At 56.9% G+C, this 20,460-nt stretch overlaps 1 pseudogene; it reads right to left on the reverse strand.

Moving 5' to 3' along the window:
* Window positions 1-318: 318 nt before the first annotated feature.
* LOC142435743 (cytosolic phospholipase A2 beta-like) lies at window positions 319-16,100 on the reverse strand (annotated as a pseudogene).
* Window positions 16,101-20,460: the final 4,360 nt, after the last annotated feature.

Here is a 20,460-nt window from a genome sequence, read left to right on the forward strand (position 1 = left end):
ACACCCCGGCTGCCACAGCACCTCTGCACCCCACCTCTCCCGGTGCTTGGAGAAGAGGCCCACTGTGGCCTGCTCCAGGGGCCCAGGGCCCAGGACCAGAGCAGCTGCTGAGCTGTGGCAAGCCCGTAATCACAGCTTCAGTTCACAGTGCAGATGGCCCTCTGTGAGGTGCTGGCAGCTCCTGCCCCGTCTGGGGTACCAGGGCATACACCCAAGGCTAGGAAGGGTGCTGCTGGGGCCAACCAGGCCCTCCGAGGCCCCAGAACACTGGGGGATGGCTCTCTGAGGCTGAGGCATGGTGTCACTCGGGGCGGGCTCTCAGCGCTGCCTCCTCTTCCGCACGGCCTCGCGCAGGGCAGCCGGCAGCCGCTCCTGGTTGTTGCAGATGTTGTAGTGGGCCAGGCCCAGAAGCTTGTCCAAGTCCTCTTGGCTATAGGTCACTTTCGAATAGTGGTAGGGGGAGTCAGACGGAGACATGTTCACCCGGCCGGCCTCCTGCTCCTCGGGTGTCCTAGGGACCCCTGTGCAGAGAGCACATCGTGGGCATGGAGGGGCAGGGTGCAGGGGTGGAGGGCGGGTCTGTTGGGTCGGGGAGGCTGGGACACCAGGAAGGGGGTGGCGGCAAGCTGGCTCACCAGGGGCTGAGTGGTCCCGAAAGGAGTCGTTGACCAGGGGGAAGTGCAGAATGACTGGGGCCTCAGGCTGGCCGGGATCAGAGAACTTGTGGCACTCCCGAGGCTGGCGCTCCTCATCGAGGCTGGGAGAGATGGGCGGGAACGGGATGCGCTGCTCTTGGCACATGCGGCCCACCAGCTGTAGCTGCTGCAGGGGCACAGAGGGCAGGAGAGGGCTAGCCTTGGGCTCCCTTGGTCCTGGACACTGACGTCACATAGGACCAAGCATTAGTCGGAGTGGACAGCCGTGCCGCAGCCCCTCAGAGCTCCACCAAACGCACTGTAGCCATCGCTGAGGCCAGCCATGAAGGGCACACACCTCTCACTAAATTAACACAGAAACTAAACGCTGAGGTGTCGACGGCCTGCAACCAGCCGGGATGCAGGTGCAGCCAACCAGATTCACCATCACATCCTCTCCCCATTGCGGAGAAAGCCCCCTGATGGAGCGTGAATGAAACCCCAGTTCTTTTCACAGGGAGTGCTGGTGGTGAAGCAGTTATGTGCTGGGCGAGGTTCTACAGGGTCAGCACTGGGAAACCACCCGCTGCTCCATGGAGAGAGGGCCGAGCACCACGTTCCTGAACTTGTGCCTCCACGTTGGTAGCCACAGACTCTCCCTTAACAGCCATGCTACCTTCAAGTGAGCACATGGCTGGTCTGATCTTCCTACAGAGGCAGACATCCTCTGGCTCTCTCTTCCTGCTGTCGCCCAGCCCCCCTCTCAGCTTCCCCCAATGCAGCTGTTAGGCTTCCTCACTTGTGAACTCAGCGTTACTGTCGATCCCACCCACCTTGTGGCGTATGTAACTACTGAATATGCATGTCTTAAGGCTACCTGTAACTACCCCAAGATAATACAGATGCTCTCTCTTCCCCCACTTCCTCGTGGTCCATCAAGAGGAGCTGAGGTGAGCATGCTATCATAAAACGTGCCTGACTCCTTTATTGTACTCTCGCTCCCCTATCTCTCCTAGCCTCTATGACTTTACTAGACCTTTACTATTTTATCGCCATACAATTGTGCCTACTGACCCATTGGTTGTTAGAGGCTGATTTCCTGTGACAAACTGCTCCATGGGCATTTTTACTCCCGTAAGCAGTTCAATCTCGGAAACACACCAAGGGGGACCCGGTGAGTCAGCATGGACTCCATGGTGGGGATCCTGGTTTGGTTGTTTTGACATGGTGTGGTGGTTAGATATTATGTCCACTTGGACCTGCGTGAAAGTGCAGGGGTGGAGTCCCACCTGTCACTCAGGTGGAAGCCTGGTGATCCCTCCTTGGAAGGAAGGGGAGATGCTATGAGCCTCTTCCTCCTCGCTGGGATTCTGTCTCCAGGGACGGCCCCATGGGGCCACCAGCCTGGAGAGCCGCCGACTCGGCCGTGTTCACGCCAGCCTGGGCATTATCTGCCTGCAGCTACACACAGGCTGAGGAAGGTTCTGACTAGCATGGTCTTGAATCACACTGGGCTGGGATGCCTTGCAGATCTAAAATGACTTCTTGATCTAAAGCTCTTTCTTTCTACACAGAGGAGTGTTGCTGCTTTTGTTTCTCTGGACAGCTCAGCCCATAGCATGTGGGTCCCTGTCTCGTAGGGTTGGGAGGAAGCCAGCAAGGCACACACTGCGAAGCCGCCCTAGCATCCTCGGGTGCCACTCATCAGCTCCCCCACCTGAAAGGCGGCATTTAAGTTGTAGTCCAGCGACACGATGAGGTCCACGTCCCGGGTGGGCTGCAGGAGGGGCGGGCAGCTGGTGTTGACAAAGTAGCCCACGTCCAGCAGGCACAGGCGGGGCTCCCCAGGGGTCAGCTGGTTAGGGAGTCCATCCAGTTTGGTGTCTGGAGAGGTGGGCGGGGTGGGAGGGCAGCCTTGAGCACGGGTGCTGAGGACACCACGCTTGCTCCCCTGGTCAGTGGCAGTCACTGGCTGCTCCTGGAAAAAGACTCCACCCTCAGGCCCCACCCACCTGGCCCCAGCCCTGAAGCAACCTCCAGCCCCAGCTGAAGGAGAAAGCAGGAAACTCTACTTCCCACATCCCGTGGGGCCACACATGGAAGGCCTGGAGCCAAGGGGTTAGGTGAGGGGCCCAGGAGGGGCCTGGAGCCAAGGCCCACAGCTCTGGGAAGACATCAGGGGGCTGGGCCCCGGTGGGAGAAGCTACCTTTCCAGGAGGAGAAGTGAGGGTGCTGGAAATAGTCTTTGTGGAACTGGAGACCACGCAGAAAGTTGTGGGTGGCCTGGGCAAGCGGGCGCCACGTCAGGAGGCCAGAGAACAACTCCCCGATCCTCCCAGCCAGGCTGGGTGGCACTTCCATCTTCAGCACTGGGACCTGCTCCTTGTCTGCACAGCCAGGGAGTGGGGCGTGGGTGCTAGCCCAGTCTGAGGGCAGTGACCCCGGAGAGGGAAAGAGCTGAGACCAGTGCCCTTACCACCACACACACACAGAGCTGGGAGTCACATGCCCACCCCCAGCACCAGCCCCGGAGCCTGGGCACCTACCCAAGTTGGTCAGGGTCTGAGCCCAGCGATCCCAGAACGGACTGGGCTCCGAGGACCAGTATAAGCTGTCTTGGAGGCTGGCTGCATATAGGTTGGTCCAGATACCTGGGAGCGCAGACACAAGGGGATGAGAGCCCCCATTCCTGTCACAGCCTGACCCTTCCCTGCTGCCCGCCTCAGTGATGGGGCTCCCCCAGAAACATCCTCCCCTCCCCCATTCTCTCTCCAAGACCCCCTCACCTTCCAGGAAGCAGATGTGGGACTCAGGCATCCTCTTCATCAGCTGCCCCATGAAGAACTCGGAGCCGAAGAGCTCGGAGGGGATGAAGGCACCTTACTTGGAAAAACCGAGCTCGTAGGGGGAGAAATCACACCACTCTGCGGTGGGAAAGGACCGCTGTTGGCCACCACCCTCCTGCCCACCCGAACCCACGCAGGGCAGCCACAAAGGACGGGGCGACTCCCCTCCAGTCCATGTGACTCTGGGGTCATGGGTGTCTGGATTCACTCGGGTCCCGGACCAGAGTGTAAGGAGAAGGGCATGAAAAACTGCCTCCCCACACCATCCCAACCACCCCTTCCCCGACCCCTGGCCGCCCGGGGCCTCAACCAGCTGCGTCGACCTGCCTCCAAATTCAAAGGTGGACAGGCCGTGCCCCTTAGTGTTGAGGGCATAGTACATGGGGAGAGGTTTCTGGCCGTGCCTCAGAGCCTGTCGCTGCTCCGAGAGCTTGTGGACATCAGGCTGTAGGGAGATAACTCCGTGTAAACCCATTGCTGCCTGGTCTCTGGAGATCTCCCCTCGCCCTGCTACCCAGCAGGGCTGCCTCCAGGTCCAGGCCCGTCCCCATGGGCCGCCCTTCTGTACCCCATCATGTCGCATGGCCTCATTGATGAGGTCCCAGAGGTTGGTGAAGCAGGCCGGGTGTCCCAGGCGAGCGCGCTCCTCCAGCTCCTGGTAGTACCATTGCAGCTGGCTGGGAGCCAAAACGACCAGCTTGTTCTTGGTCACCTGCGTCTTCAGCAGTACGGTGGCGCCCCCCAGGTCCTTCTGCGACCACTCTGGATCCTTGTAGAGGTTTTCTAAGGTCCTAGGCAAAGCCAGAGGTCGGGGGCAGACAGGTTCCTCTAAGAGTCCCCCGAGACCTCACACCCTTCGGACCTTCTCTCCCAGGGCAGCAGCCCGCAGGTGCCTTCCAGCTCCATGGAGACAACCGAAGGCCATGGGGCACCTTGGGCATATCGCACCTGCAACCTGCCTCCTCGCAGACCTTCCAATCTAGTCAGGGAGGCCAAGGGGGCACTGGAGAAGCCTTACCACAGGCACCCCTGCCTCTGCCCACTCACCCCCAGATCCCACACTCAGCCTGCTCACCAAGTGGAGCCCGAGGCCCCTGTGATGTAGAAGACGCAGTCCAAGAGGCCCAGCTCCCTGAGGCCGGTCAGCTGCCCATACAGGGAAGTCATTGCCCGGACCCCTCCACCAGTAGCCATAATTGCCACCACTGGGACCTGGAAGGGCAGAGTACAGCTGGGCTCAAGGGAGGCCCTGCGGGGACTTCCAGTTAGTGGAGGGGAGGTCAGGGTGCGCCGGGCAGTAAAAACCACAGGAGGAGAACACAGCAAGTCAAGTGGCCACTCAGTCCCCTGCCCCTGGCCCCACCACCAAGTTAGCGTAGGTCAGAGTCTGGTGGGGACCCATGGAGCGGGTCTGAGTCAGATCAGCTGAGGAGAGTCATGTCAGGATAACCTCCTTCAGCAGGGTGGGTCCTTTCGGGTTTTGAAAACTCCAGGGAGCATACAGGCCTCAGGCCTTATCTCCCCATCCCCAGCCTGGGGAGTACGGCGGTCACTTCTTAAAAGACACAGGCTCACCTCAAAACCCCAAAATCAGCGTCCCTCTCCCCTTGCAAGGAGCTCATTTCCTTAGGAGCCAGCCCAACCAGCAGAGAGGCCTGGCCAGATGTCCACCGAGTTGTCTGAGAGGCCCAGTCTTAAAAGCAGCTCCAGGTCACGGGCCAACGCCCAGAGAAGGGTAGCTACCCCTGGTGGGGCCCGTGGTTCTGACACTGCTCAGCCGCATCGGGCCCAAGATAACATCAAGAAAGCTCCGGGAAGTACAAGGGGGGTAGGTGGGCAGACGAGAGGCAAACACAAGTCCGCCTTACAACCAACCCTGGTCGGGCAATGGAAGTGTGGAGGCCCACTCAGCTCAACACTCGGCCTGAGACCCCCACACTCCTGCCCAGCCCGACAGACCTCGTCCTCCTGCAGGTCTCCCTCCAGCTGCAGGGCCTGCTGCAGGGCCTTGGCCACCACCTGCTTCCTCCTGCTCAGGAAGGCCTGCTCCTCAGCACACAGCTCGAAGCCCAGGCGCACGGCCAGCTCCCCTGGTCTGGGGGTGGGGTGGGGGGATGGACGGACAGTGAGGCAGTGCTCATCCTCATCAGAAAAGAGGACACTGGGCCCATCTCCCTGCAAGATCCACGTCCATCTCTTCTCTCCCTTCAGCCTGTGTGCTGAAGCTTGGAGAGTGAGGGGGGGATGGTGGGCCCAGAGCCACACCAACACGCCCGGCATGACAGCAAGGCCAGCCGGCAGATGAGGGTGTCCCTCTGGCCAAAACGGCCCTGAGTCTCAGCTTCTCCCTCCCCTGCAACGCTGGACCAGGGCTACACTGGGGAGGGGGCATGGGGGCTGAGAAGGAACAAAGGCCTTTAAGTTGGGGCTGCTTATGCTCCTAGACACCGAGGGCCAGCAAAAGTTCTTGAAGGCCCAGCCACGTTGCTTCCACCCAAAAGATTGCTTCCTTCTGGTCTTTGTGCTCCTCAAACCAGGCGTGTTACTCTCCTCAGCCCCCACCTCTCTCCCACCCAGTGAGGCCACACGCAGACTACAAGGCTGAGGAAGGACCCTCTCTGCTCTGAGCACCTTCCCAAGACTGGGAGCTCCCTGCTGCAGCCACCCGCTTGCTTCCGGTCCTCCAGGCCACCCAGCTGCACGTAGCGCCCTCCCTCCCCCGGCTGCTCTCCCCCAGCCCAGCCTCTCACCTGTCTTCTTTTCTCAGCTCCACCTTCATCAGAGGCTCCTTCAAACCAGCAAAACACCACTCAGAAAGGCTGGCACCTCCACCCCAACTTCGGCCCTGGGATGCCCCAGTCATCTCCACAGGGATGCACCCCCACAGCCCAGCCCAGGGGCTTGGCCCAAAAGAAAAGAGAGAGAAGGAGTCACCCCCTGCCACCACCCCCGCACTGGCCTGAGGCCCTGTCCCACCCCCACATCAAGGTCTCTTCCTCTGAGTGAAGAGTACCTGGGACGTAGGGAAGACCAGCCTCACGAGCTGGTCTGATGGCAGGGCCCTGAATGGCACCTTCAGTTGCTCCTGGGGGGCATTCTGCAACGGCACTAAAAATGTACACTTACCCGAGTCTCAGAGCAGGGGTACCACCCGGCCCTGTGGGCCTGAATTCCAGGGGGTCAGTGGGGGGGGCACCCTACCTCCAGGTGGATACTAAGCTCCTGCTCCCAGCAGGTGGGGAAGTGGAAACGGAAGGAGTCACTGCCTATGGTGGCCTCCTGAGATCGCTCGTAGGATCCGGGGACCACAAGCTGAACTTTTCCCTTTGACTCTGGAGAAAGGAACCGAGGTAGGGGTGGGAGGGGGTTCCCTGCCCGTGAGGTGTCTCCCGCCCCTGTGGCTGGCAGAGGCTGGGAGGAGTTACCCCCAGCCCAGCCCCCTCGGAGCAGGGTCATGGGAAAAGACCAGGTCTTGGTAAGCCCGGGCAGTTTCACCCCCAGCCCCTAGCCTTCGGAGGCTAAAGGTGGCTGGCAGCTTCTTCCAGGATGGGCAGCTGAGGAAGGGGGAAGACATAGGCTGAGGGCCAGGGCTGTCCTGGTGACCTGGAAGACTCACCCTTCTGGTCCCCGGCCTCCTTCAGCCGCACATGCAAGCGGGAAAGCTCACTGGCCTGTGTTGGGAAGAGAAGATTCATATGCCGCCCCTCCCACGCAAGGATACCTCACCACTACCCTTTCCCCTGCAGCCCGCGGTTCCTGCTCCTCAGTCCCATGTCCTCTGGAAATCATAGCCCCTCCCACTTTTCTCTTTCCTGGTCCAGACAGACTTGCAGCCAGGAGGGCAGGTGAGCAGATGGCCTGAGGGAGGGTGTGTCACTCACCACTACAATCCCAAAGCACTACTATGATCCCAAATCACTACTGTGATCCCAAATCACTACTATGATCCCAAATCACTACTATGATCATAAAGCACTACTATGATCCCAAAGCACTACTATGATCCCAAAGCACTACTATGATCATAAAGCACTACTATGATCACAAATCACTACTATGATCCCAAAGCACTACTATGATCACAAAGCACTACTATGATCCCAAATCACTACTATGATCACAAAGCACTACTATGATCACAAAGCACTACTATGACCCCAAAGCACTACTATGATCCCAAAACACTACTATGATCCCAAATCACTACTATGATCACACAGCACTACTATGATCCCGAATCACTACTATGATCCCGAATTAGTACCATGATCCTAAGTCACCATTACCATCCCAAGTCACCACTATGATCCCGAATCACTACTATGATCCTGAATCAATCACTACAATGATCTGACTCAGCACTAGGACACCGTTGCTGGTGAGCTGCTCCGCACAGTCTGTCCTGGGAAAAGCCATGAGCGGGGGCCAGGTTCTTGCCCCCAAGGAAGCCTAGGCAGTCCTTCCAACCACAGAGGGTCCCCGGGGAAGGACACCAGCCCTGAGCGCACGAGGCTCTCTCCTTCCAGAAGGGACAGATTTGACCCAGAGCCCCTCTCCCTACCTCGCAACCCCCTACTCCCCTGACCCCCGCGACCCCCAACTCACACACTCCGCAGGCGGAATTCAACGTCAAACCGCTCCCCACCCTGAAAAAGCAAGTTATAAAGGTAAGATGTGGGCATGTATGTGGGCATGCATGTGAGTGGTTGTGTGCACATGTGAGTGTGTGTGCATGTGTATCCACATGGCTGTGCATGTGTGAGTGTGACAGTGGTTGAGTGCGTGTGCTTGCGTGTGAGTGTACCTGTGTATGTGTGTGAGGCTGCGTGTGCGTGTGAATGTGAGTGTGAGTGTGTGTGTCAGTGTGGGTATGTGCAGATTCCAACCCAGATGCCAGCCAGGGGTGCCAATGCGGGGAGGGCTGCTGTCCATAATGTGGCCCCGAGGAGGGGGCCGCTCCTCGGGAAGCAGGTCCTGGTTGACAAGGGCCTCGGGCACCAGGGAAACCTGACCTCATGGTCTGTAAACAAGTTCTTTGAAGAGGGGCATTTAAGCAGCATCCCGTTGGTGGTACCGAGGGTGGCCGCCCATGTGGAGTCTTGCCTGCAGGCTCAGCAAGAAGCTCTGGCGCCGGAACTCCCCAGGCAGCAGAGTGCCCACGTCACACAGCACTGACAGCATGTGGACGTCGCTGGTCAGCAGGTCCTGGTCAAAGATTTTCAGCTACACCATGTTCTGGAAGGGGAGCAGCGGGACAGGGCCATGGGGTGGGGGGTGGGGTGGGGGTGGCGCTGGGGGTACGCAGGGCTGGGCTGAGGCAGGCCCACCTTGATCTGGCTGTGCACCCGGAAGTGGAAGCTCTGGTTCCAGACAGGTTTTCTGCAGTTGTTGACTGTGCGCGTCTGGAGCCGGTGGTTGCAGGCCGTGGGCAGCCACAGGGTCACATAGAAGTCACAGTGGGTCACTTGGAGGAGAAGAAATGAGGGCCAATTCTCCCCCAAGCCACGCAGAGTTCACCACCAGAGGGATCCCTGGGGACGCACCAAGCCCCACCCTCCATCACCAGCCCTTGCCCATCACTCTTTGCAGCCCCTCCTCCCAGGACCTCGCAGGCCCAGCCCTCCTGCCACCTCCCACCGTCCCTGTCCTGCTCTAATTGCAACCTCAGTTCCCTTCTCCTCTCTCGGTCAACTCACCCACGTCCCTGGCAGGCAGGCTGTGGGCCTGCAGCACACGAATGGTGAGCAGGGAGGTCCCGGGCAACTTGGCCTGCAGAGCAGCGGGGAGGGGACAAGCTTGCTGTGGGATGACATGACCAAAGGCCACAGGCGATGGAAGGGAGATTGGGGCACCTATGAGGGCTCACCCTGCACCAACAGGGCCAAGGCCACCCAGAACCCCGAGTCTAGAAGAGACAGGGCACGTCCATAGGAACTTACACAATGCCCATGACAGGTCTGTCCCAAGGGCTATCCATACATTAACTCAGCCGACTACTACGCTGCCTCACGAGGAGGCGGAGGCATGGAGAGGTGACCCAGCAACTGGCCGGGGACCCAGAGGCAGGATCGCTGTGCTCTCCGCTTCCCTCTCCTGGAACCAGCAGGCTCCTATCTTGCCACCTGTCTGCCCTAGCCCATGCCCTCGCTTACAAAGCTCTGGGTGGGCATACAGAAGGGCATGGAGGGAGCGGCCTGCTAGGACTAAGCTCCTGCTTGCTCACTCGCTCCTCCCTGTGCATCCCACCCCTGGTCAGGGGGCAATTCTGGAAGCCACCTCTGTGCTGGGGCAGGTGGGAGGTTACCAGGCCAGGCAGCCCATGGGCGCCAAGCCCTGCGCCCTCCAGGTTCTCCGAGGGCAGAGGAACAAAGGACCCCAGGACTCCATCCCAAACCATCCCGGGCTCTGGGCTGAAGCCCTGCCAGGTGCGCTGGGGGCAGGGAGCGTGTGTCAGCACACCCTTTCACTGGCCTCCCAGCTGTCGTTGGAAGTCCCAGCTGCATGCACCCAGGGGTTCCTGGCAGAGGAAGAACCCGGGAAAGTCACCAATCTCATCAGTCTCAGGCCCCGACAGCCCAGGCAACTGACTCAGAGGGAGCAGGGGAGCAGCCAGGAGCCTCTCCCTGCCTAGAAGCTCTGTGGATCCGCAGCCCAGCCATGCCCCTACCCAAAGCTGGCAAACACGCCCCCTACACCTGAAGACCACCGTGGCCACAGCCCTCCAGAGAAAGTATTAGTCAGGACTCAGGTGGGGAGCAAGGGTCAGAGTGGGCTCCAGTGCCACACCAGTCTTACCAGAGCCATGAGGCTGGGGGTCCCAGGCGGGGCGAGCAAAGGCAGCAGTAGCCACTGGGCCGAGGACTGTGGGGTTTTAAGCCAAAATCCAAGTATGTCCCAACTGGCCTCCCTAGCCACTCCCACCTGCATCTTCCGCTCCGCCCAAGCCCCACACCCTGCCCAAGAAATGTGGCACCTCAGCCTATACTGGGGCTACTGACACCCTCCCATGGGCTCAAGGTCCCCCACCCCTGCTGGGTTCCTGGAAAACCCACTGCCCCCAGCAGACACCACCTGGGCCTGCCCAGCTGGGTCCTGCTTCCAGGACAGCCCACCAACCACCCGTGTGAGCAGGACAGGAAGGTATGGTTTGGAGGGGCCACAGGTCTGGGCAGCCGCCAGAGGTAGGGCAAGGGCAGAGTCCCCACCAACAAGGCTTGTAGCAACATCCAGGTACCAGAAGGACAGGAATGCCCAGTCTCCACTGAAGCAGACCCGGAGGAGGGGTATATCCGGAGCCTATCATCACAGCAGGGGAGTGGTTGTTACTAAAAACAGCTCTTCAAAGCCAGGGCCTGGGCCACTTGGGTCCCCAGAGATGGCCAGGACTGGAGCTCCAGGTGGGCACCCAGGGGAAGGGGGCTCATCTCCCCTTTTGTTGGGGCAGCATGAGAAAGCCAGTTCCTTCTGCAGAGGAGCAGCCCAGGGGTGGGGGTGGGGCAGTTTCTGTCCCCTGGTCCCTGTGCTGGTTAGGAGACACAGGCTCGTCCCCAGGCCACCAACCCCATCGCGAAGCAAACCAGAGTCCCAGTCAATGAGCCCTGGAAGAGAGTTAAAACAGGGTAGGCCTCCCGGCCAGACCGCAGTACAAGCTGTGGTCCCCGGACAGACAGGGAGCTAGCTCCTCTCTCTGACGTTTCCATCTGAACCCTCCCCGCCCTCCTGGAGACACAGAAAGCCACAAGGGGCAGGTACCACATGGAGCCTCCCCGGCTTTATTGAGCATGTCTTTCGAGCGAGCGAGCGGGCCCTTACAGAAACCCTCTCCAGGCCCCAGGGCAGCCAGAAAGGTAGGGACCATCATTATATCCCCTTCACAGCTTTACACAGGAGGGAGGACGCCGCAGCTGGCCTCCACCCACGGGGCTGCTTCACCTGCGTGGCAGCTTTCTGGGAACCCTGACCTAGACACCTGCCTGGCACTTCCTGGTCCTCCTCCTATCACCCACGATAGTCTCCAGGATCGGTCCCAACCCAAACGGGGTTCTGGGTCAGACAGATTGCAGGGTGTCTCTGTGGGGGCCTATCTGGGGAGGAGCCAGAGTGCCCCCTGAGCTGTGGGGGGGCACGTTCCCTGCTGGCTCCACTAGTCCAGGCCTGAGGCCTTGGTGAGGGTGTCGAGCAGTTGGAAGTAACTGTACTTGAGGTCATACTCCATGTCGTACCAGAAGTTCACTGTGGGGAGAGCAAGCACAGGAGTGGGTGGCCCAGCTCTGACCCAGAGCCTCCCCAGCCCACCCGCTGGCCGAGGCCAGCAGCTCCTCACCAGCAATGCAGCCCTGGGACTGCTGCACGTGGTGGAACCACAAGGCCGGCAGGTAGAGCATCTCGCCGGCCTGCATGGTGCAGCGGAGGGCCTGGGCCCCACGGTACTGTGGGTACCGGGACAGATCTGGTGTCAAGGGATCCAGTGGAAGGCAGGGCACCTGGGGACGGAGCAGGACCGGGGAACTCGGCCTTTGGCCTTGCCAACGGTAAGGGCCAAAGGTCCCCCTCCATCCGCCCTGGGAAGCCAGCCCCAGAAGGTGGGACCTTACGGAGGAAGGGGCCACCTTCCCAGGACTTTTGGGGCCCACTTGCTCCTCGGAGATGGATGAGCTTGCCCCTCCCTGAGGCCCAGGGCCAAGATGGACACCTTCTCCATGGCCTCTTCATCCACCACCTCAAAGGTGCCCGCCTCAGTGAGTCGGTAGGTTGCTGGGGTGTACAGCTCTGATGCCAGAAAAAAAGGGCGAGCTCAGCAAAGAGTGCTCCCAGCCCCTCACACCTCCTCCCAGCCTCTCCTGTTGGCTGCCTTGCCCCAGGGACACAGGCAGGGAAGCCTCGCTACCCTTCCTCTGGTTTGGGGCCCATGCGTAAGGCAGGCCCCAGCCCTACCATAGGGGATGAAGGGTCGATCGCTGGGCGGGTGAAACAGGAAATGTTTCTCTCCAGAGAGGACATAGTAGAGGTTTTCGTAGTGGTCCTTGTGCACTGCCAACACAAAGAAGGTCCTGGGCAGATTTGGCGGAACAGGGCACATGAGAGGCAGAACCTGCCCACCCAGAGCCTTGCGCCTCAAGACAACCAGGGGTGTAAAAACGAGAAAGTCCTGCGAATAAAGATTTCAACCTTCCATCCAAAGTGTCCCTTGATGTCTCCTTTACGCCCAGTACTAGTTCAACTTAGCCAGTAAAGGATCTCCATCCCTCTGCCATGAGCATGGTGCTCTTTTAAACTCCATCCGGGCTCAGACTGAAAACAGCCTCTTCAAAGAACAGCCAGGATCCTGGTGGACAATGAATTTATAAGGGGGGAGGGGGAATCCCATTATTTTCTACACAGTTTCTGAAGCACCCTCATTTCCCTCAGGGAGAAGAACTCGGGGAGGGAGGGTGAGAACGTTTGAACCAACTAGAGGGACTGAATCAATGTCACTGAGCTGTCAGCGTAGAAGCTTGGTGTGTGCTTTTGCTCTGTGTATTCTCAACGACATAGTCAAACCAGACTCCAGGAGATGCCCAGGGGGCGTCTGGGGTGGAGGGCATTCCAGATCCCAGCCACCAGGGACTTGGCACTCACCACACGCCCCATGCGGGTCATCTCTCCAAAGAGGTAAATATCCACGCATAGGGTTCTCCCAAGTTCACCTCCGGGGCCAACGTGCCCTCTGAGAGATGTCTAGTGCGCCCTCACACCAAAGTCATCCCACCCACTACGCTGCCACGCCGCTCCTCCTCTGTTCGCAGAATTGTAGACCGACCCTCCAGGCCAGCCTCCCACCCTTGGCCCCATCCTGGCTCCTCCCTGTCCCTGCATCCCAGAGACACCTACAGGACGTCACTGCGGCCGCCTCCCCCAGCCAGAAGTTCACCGCGTCTGGCATCTTCCCTGCAGGACAGAGGAGGAGAGTTAGGAGTGGTTGTCCCCTGCAGGTCGGCTCTGGGATAACACCCAACAGGATGTGGGCAGGGGTACTGCGTGCAAGCGAGGGGCATCCCAGGGAAAAGTGGCAAAGAGGCCATGGTTTGGAGGGCTTGGGGAGTGGGCCCAGCCCCCCACAGGCAAAAGTTAGAGCACTAATCCTTTGCAGTCGGTCAACTGTCAAGGCTTCCAGAGCGGCAGGGCCTGACCCTGGCCATGGGGTGGTGGGTGTGGGCCAAGACAATAAATGTCACCGAGCTGTCAGTGTAGAAGCTTGGTGTGTGCTTCTGCTGTGTATTCTCAACGACTGCCCTCTGCCCCAGTCGCCCCCTCTCACCCAGAGCCTCGGAGGCCCAGGGCACGTGGGGCTCCAAGTCGGGCAGCAGCTGGGGCAGCTCGGTAAGCAGGTTAGAGCACTGCTTCTGCACGTAGAGCACGCCAGGGTGCCGGGCCCTGCCCTCCAGGACGTCCAACACACCTCACAGGGGCAGCAGGCGCTCGGCTGGCATCACGAAGTGGTCTCCACGCACGGAATCAGCATAGCCATCTGTGGTCACCGCTACGCTCACCTCCGTGGCACCCGCCGTGGCCCTAGGGGAAGGGACTCTAAGAGCATGCCCACATGCCACAAGACAGCTCGCCCATCACCCTAGCCCAGCCCAGGGCTGCACCCACCTCAGATAGGGGAGCGACCACTTCTGCAGGGCATTGCGCACGATGCAGGGCCTGCTGGGGAAGACCCAGTCCCGGTAGAAGTGCAGTGGCATCGGGGCCTCATCCAGGTAGGGCACGGTTGGAGGCACGCCAAGCTCTTAAGTGGGGTGGGAGGTAGATGTTGACATAAACAGCACCCAGCCACTTACGGATTAGATGCCCTCTCTGGGCAGGCCACAGGGTATCACTGGGCAGTGCTCACTGGGGAGGGACCAAGAGACTCTGGACCACCAGAAATAGAAGGGGATTTTCAAGGAGGAGGCTGCCGCACGCCTACTCCAGGAGGGGCCACACAGCCCAAGAGCACGTGAGCAACATACTCTGGTGTCAACTTGTGGAGGGGTGGAGTCTAAGCTGTCATTCAGGTTGCAGCCTGATGACCTCATTTGGAGGTGCCCACGGAAATCAATAGCTCCCTTCCTGTGAGACATTCCTGCTGACAAGACACAGAGCTACACTAGAGGCCTGGAGCCGCAGGGCTCACTTGGAGACCCCTGCTAGCGCTGGGATGCCTCCACCACCACTGGGTCCACAAGGCTTTCTACCCACTGGCCTGTGATCTTCCTGCATCAGCATCATTGCTTGTGTTTCATGAGTAGGAAGAGGGATTTATAGACTGGTATCGGACATATGGGCTAATATCAGACTTAAGGACATGATCTGGACTGGGCTGGGATGTTTTCATAATGTACAATTTTTCTTTGATATAAAGTTCTCTTTTAAAACACATATAAGTGTCTATGAATTTGTTTCTCTGGTCAACTGGGGCTAACACAGCGGGACTCCTGCTTGGCCCAAACCCCAGTCCTCCCTGGGCCAGACCCTTGGTTAGCTTCCCTAGCTTCGGTGGTGGACCTCTAGCGAAGTATAGAAAAGCAGCCTCAGGCACCACGCAGGGAGCTCCCCGTGGCTGGGGGCAGCAAGATGAAGGAAGAATGCCTTCCAACTGCGAATATTCACTGAATATTTTGGAATGTGCTCAGCACTTGGCTTGGCCAGTGTGAATGGGTCCTTTCAAGATGCTGACAGCCTCATCGGGGAGACATGCCTATAACCTGAACGCCCTGGGTCTTCCATGATGGTACCGTGCTGTGTGCTGCCTGGGTGGCTTTCTCTTGCTGCCCTTCATAAACATCACTGACTCCCTGTTGTGCTCCTGGCTGGCTCCTCGTCTCACCGAGTCTACCTACAAACACTCCCAACCTCCCTCGCCCTCACCTTCTCCCTCTCCCATGCCACCTCCTTTGGGGCCCCTCCACTCACAAGTCACCCCAAGAGCCTTCCTTCCCCCAGCTGGCTATCCATCTTCTTTAGGAACTTGTGAACCACACCACCCACCGCACACCCCCTCCCGGCCCCAGCCCACAACCATTTCTAGTAAACAAACAACAGTTGCCCTCGAGTCGATTCTGGTTCCTGGTGACCCGGGATGTCAGAGTGGACCTTTGCTCCACAGTTTGTGGCCCTGACTTTTCTGAAAAGGATTGCATTTCGTTGGGGGTCCTTTAGGAGTAGGCAAAGTGCACCGACCTTCCCATTAGTAAGACAAATGCTTAACCATGGACACCACCCCGGGGCTCTGAAAAACCCCTCGTTCCCTTCCTGTGTGCATGTCCACTTGACCACCTGCACCGTCAAGCACACTATCTACGGGCCCTGGTGGTGGTCGGTGCTTAAGCACGTGGCTGCTAACCAGGAGGGGGTTGATCTCAGTCCACCAGGTGCCCCTCGGGGGAGAGACATGGTGGCCAATCTGTTTCCTCAGACACAATACGGGGCAGTCCTACGACTCCAATGACAGGTTTGCAAACAGGTTAATATACTATCTACTCATTTGATTTCCACTGGATAGCTGTCTCTGTCCCCGGCTAGAATGTGATCTCCATGAGGGTGGGGGTGTGGGTTACACCTTCCCAGGATGGAGCACAGTGCCCAGCACGCCCATGATCCCCAGTACACACTGGCTTAATGACTGGATGAAAGGCTTACAATATCTCCTGCCACAGTGAACTAACTGGTTCCCCTGGCTTAACTCCCCTCCTTCCAAAAGCATTTATCACCCAAGCTCCAGACAACCTCTTGAAAGGCAGCCTCATGTTGTCACTCTGAGCAAACCTCCTTTGATGACTTACCACTTGGAGAATAAAGTCTGCCTGGCCTTGGTAACGGGGCCCAACCCATTCTTCTCCTCTGATTAGCCTCTGCCTGGAGCCAGCCCCTTACCACACACCCTCCCTGCTCCCTGGCCCTGCAGCTCCCTCCATTCTTTCCCTTGGGTAGAGCGGAAGGTCCCCCCTGTGCTTCAAGGCCACTGCCCTCCCCCTGAACCACAAGGTCGCGCGCCTCCGGTGAAGTCATCCGATTAGTCTCACGGTCAGTGGGAAAGTTGGGATGTCTTTAGCTAGATCAGAAATTGGAGCTGAATAGGAAGGTCCCAGGGGACCTGGGAAGGTGGAAAGGGAAGAGCTGATTGGTACTTGAAAGTCACTGGCAAAGAGGCAAGATGGATCCTGCCTAGTAGATACAGGAACGCGGAGGGGTGACACGTGGCCAAGCTGTGCCAGCCCACTGTAACAGGCACCGCGGAAGATGACTCAGTAAACCCCTGAGATTCTCACAGAAATTCTTAATAGAAGTGGTAACTGCTATTTTTAGCCCCTTTATGTTTTCTACTCTTCTTCCATTTTGATTTTCTTGCATTTGAATAGATTTCTTTTGGGGTACGGTCACTCTTCTATCCCAGGGCTTTGAAACGAGAGAATTTCAAAGGAGATCGAGACAATTCCTTTGACCCCATAATTCCTCTGCTAGGAATTTAACCAACCAAAATACACATGGGCAAAACGCTTCCCTCTCCCGAGCGCACCAACCTCTCTCCGACTCAGGGTGTTTGCCTTCCGTGAACTGCCCCCGCATGTGTCTGCACACTCCCTCCCTCCCCGCCCTTGAGTCTGTGCCCAAGAGCCACCTCCTCATTGAGGCCCGCTCTACTCACCCTATTGAACCTCCATCCCGGAGCCCCTCATTCCACTTAACTGATTTCCCCACATTTATCTTCTAACCTACTGTCTCTTCATTTAGTGTGCCTATGGCTAACTGTAAGGAACCCCGGTAGCTGCTAACAGCAAGGTCAGTGGTTCAAACCCATCGGCCACTCCTCAGGAGAAAATAGACGCTGTCTGCTCCTTAAAGAATTTCAGCCTCACTAACCCACCCAAGGGGAGCGGGTATTGTTTTTATCTCCACAGGGAAAGAGGGACCAGACTTCAACCCAATGCTCCAAGATGTGAATGCAGCATGCCAGCATGCAGTAGGGAACCAGTGGAGAGGTTTGAGGGGCCGGTCCCAATCCCAACTACTAAATGGACACCTGCCCCTCACCCCAGAAGAATTTATTTCAAAGGGCGGCATTGAATCTGAAGCTCCGGGAGAGGGACATATCTGATCAGAGCACACGGGAGCAGAGGAAGGCAACGAGGAGAGTGGAGCACATCCTGGACCACCAGGCCATGGGGACGATATTTCCAATTAGAACAGCCAGTTCACAGAGAGGACCACATGGCCAGCCAAACTAGGAGACATGGCGCCCCTCACTGACTCATAGCCCTACAGGGCACAACAATGGAGACACAGTGTGGGAATTGCACCCAATATGATCCTGCCACACTGAGGCAAAACACTAAAGGGGTGCAACAGCAAGGGATTGGAGTGGCGAGGTCCCCAGGGAATGCTGAAGGTGGACTTTGGAGCCAGCATGGTGCCCCAACAGACTGGACTGGCAAACACTCCTAAAGGCCAACAAACAATCCTTGAACTAACTACAAGCTTTTTTTTTTCTTATTGTGTTTTGTTTTGGTTTTTGTCATTGGTTTGTTGTTGTTTTGCTGTATATTGTTTCTTGGTTTTGCTCTGTCTTGTTTTTGTGCATGTTATTACCTCCTCAGGTCTGTCTAAATAAGATAGGCTGGATGAACAATCTGGAGGAGAAAACAATGGAACCAACAGTTCCGAGGGGACATGGGAGAGGGGGAAGTGGGGGGAAAGGTAGTGGTGTTAACAAACCCAGGGACAAAGGAACAAGTGACCCAAATCGGTGGTGATGAGGGTGTGGGAGGTTTGGTAGGGCATGATCAAGGGTAATGTAACCAAGAGGAATTGCTGAAACCCTGGTGGGGACTGAGCATGATAGTGGGAAAGGAGGAAAGTCAAAAAAGGAAATAGAGGAAAGAGCTGGGAGGCAAAGGGCATTTATAGAGTTCTAGATAAAGACATGTACATAGGCAAATATGTTTATATATGAGGATGGGGAAATAGATATGTTAGGTAGCTTAGCCTAGGTAATTGGGAAGTCCATTTACGCATGCCCAGGAGAACCAGCAAAGGACAAAGCTGGATTTTCCCGCCAGTGGGTGGAGATGGGCGTTACACCTGGAGCAGCCCACTTGGGCCAGGTTACTACAATTCAGCCAATGGGATCGACCTGGGGTCGTTCACCACGCCTCCCCCAGGAACCCTTAAGAAGGCAGGAACCGAGAGGGAGAGGGTCTGGTCATCTCCGTGGGAGGGGAGAGATCCTTGCGTGTCCCGGAGCAGTCTCTGCCAGGCCGCATGGTCAAAGGAATCCTATGGGTGCCGCGTAAAACCTGATGCTTCTTTGAACTTTCATTAAATTCACTTGGATCACGAGCCTGGCTTCAGCATAAAATCTTTCTCGCGCGGAGCCAAGGACCAAGGCTGAAATCTAGTCCCGGAGAGAGAGACCTTACAGATCTATGTGCACATATTTATAGGTTTAGTATTAAGGTAGCAGAAGGACCTTGGGCCTCCACTCAAGTACTCCCTCAATGCAAGAATACTTTCTTCTTTTAAATTGACACTCTATGAGGCTCACCTTCCTGATACAACTGCTGAAGACAAAGCGGGTGAATAAGCAAATGTGGTGAAGAAAGTTGATGGTGCCCGGCTATCAAAAGATAATAGCATCTGAGGTCTTAAAGGCTTGAAGGTAAATGAGCGGCCATCTAACTCAGAAGCAACAAAGCCCACATGGAAGAAGCACACCAGCCTGTGTGATCAAGAGGTGCCGAAGCCATCACTTATCAGGCATCAAAGAACAAAAATTCATATCATTGTGTGCTCACCTCCCTGATTTGATCGCTGAAGACAAATGGGTGCATAAGCAAATGTGGTGAAGAAAGCTGATGGTGCCGGGCTATAGAGTCGGGGTCTTAAAGGTTTGAAGGTAAACAAGCAGCCATCTAGCTCAGAAGCAAAAAAAGCCCACATGGACAAAGCACACCAGCCTGTGCGATCACGAGGTGTTGAAGGGATCAGGTATCAGGCATCATCAGAACAAAAAATTATATCATAGTGAATGAGGGGTGGAGTGCAGAGTGGAGACCCAAAGTCCATTTGTGGGCCACTGGACAACACCCCCTTACAGAAGGGTCTCGGGGAGGAGACAAGCCAGTCAGGGTGCGATGTAGCAATGATGAAAAATACAACTTTCCTTAAGTTCCTAAATGCTTCCTCCTCCCCCACTATCATGATCCCAATTCTACCTTGCAAGTCTGCCTAGACCAGAGGATGTACACTGGTACAGATGGGAACTGGAAACACAGGGAATCAAGGGCAGATGATCCCTTCAGGACCAGTGGTGTGAGTGGTGATGCTGGGAGGGTAGAGGGAGGATGGGTTGGAAACGGGGAACCAATTACAAGGATCTACATGTGACCTCCTCTCTGGGAGACGGACAACAGAGGGGTGGGTGAAGGGAGATATCGGACAGGGAAAGATATGGCAAGATAATAATTTATAAATTATCAAGGGTTCATGAGGGAGGGGGGAACAGGGAGGGAGGGAAAAAATGAGGACCTGATGCTAGGGGCTTAGGTGGAGAGCAAATGTTTTGAGAACGATGAGGGCAATGAATGTACGGATGGGCTTTACATAATTGATGTGTATATGGATTGTGATGGGAGTTGTATGAGTCCCTAATAAAAAGATTCTTTAAAAATATGTTGTGTTTCCATACACCAGCAGCAAACAATCGGAAAAGGAAAGAAAGAGAACAATTCCATTTCTAATACCATCTAAACAACTAAAGGACTGAGGAATAATTTTTTTTAATAAATCGTTTTATTGGGGCTCATACAACTCTTATCAGAATCCATACATACATCAATTGAGTAAAGCACCCTTATACATTCGTTGTCCTCATCATTCTCAAAATTCGTCTTCCACTTGGGTTCCTGGAATCAGCTTTTTCCTTTTTTTCCCCTCCCCTCCCTCTCCGCTCCCCCTCC

Source organism: Tenrec ecaudatus (genome assembly GCF_050624435.1).
Source record: "Tenrec ecaudatus isolate mTenEca1 chromosome 1 unlocalized genomic scaffold, mTenEca1.hap1 SUPER_1_unloc_13, whole genome shotgun sequence".
Taxonomy (NCBI): domain Eukaryota; kingdom Metazoa; phylum Chordata; class Mammalia; order Afrosoricida; family Tenrecidae; genus Tenrec; species Tenrec ecaudatus.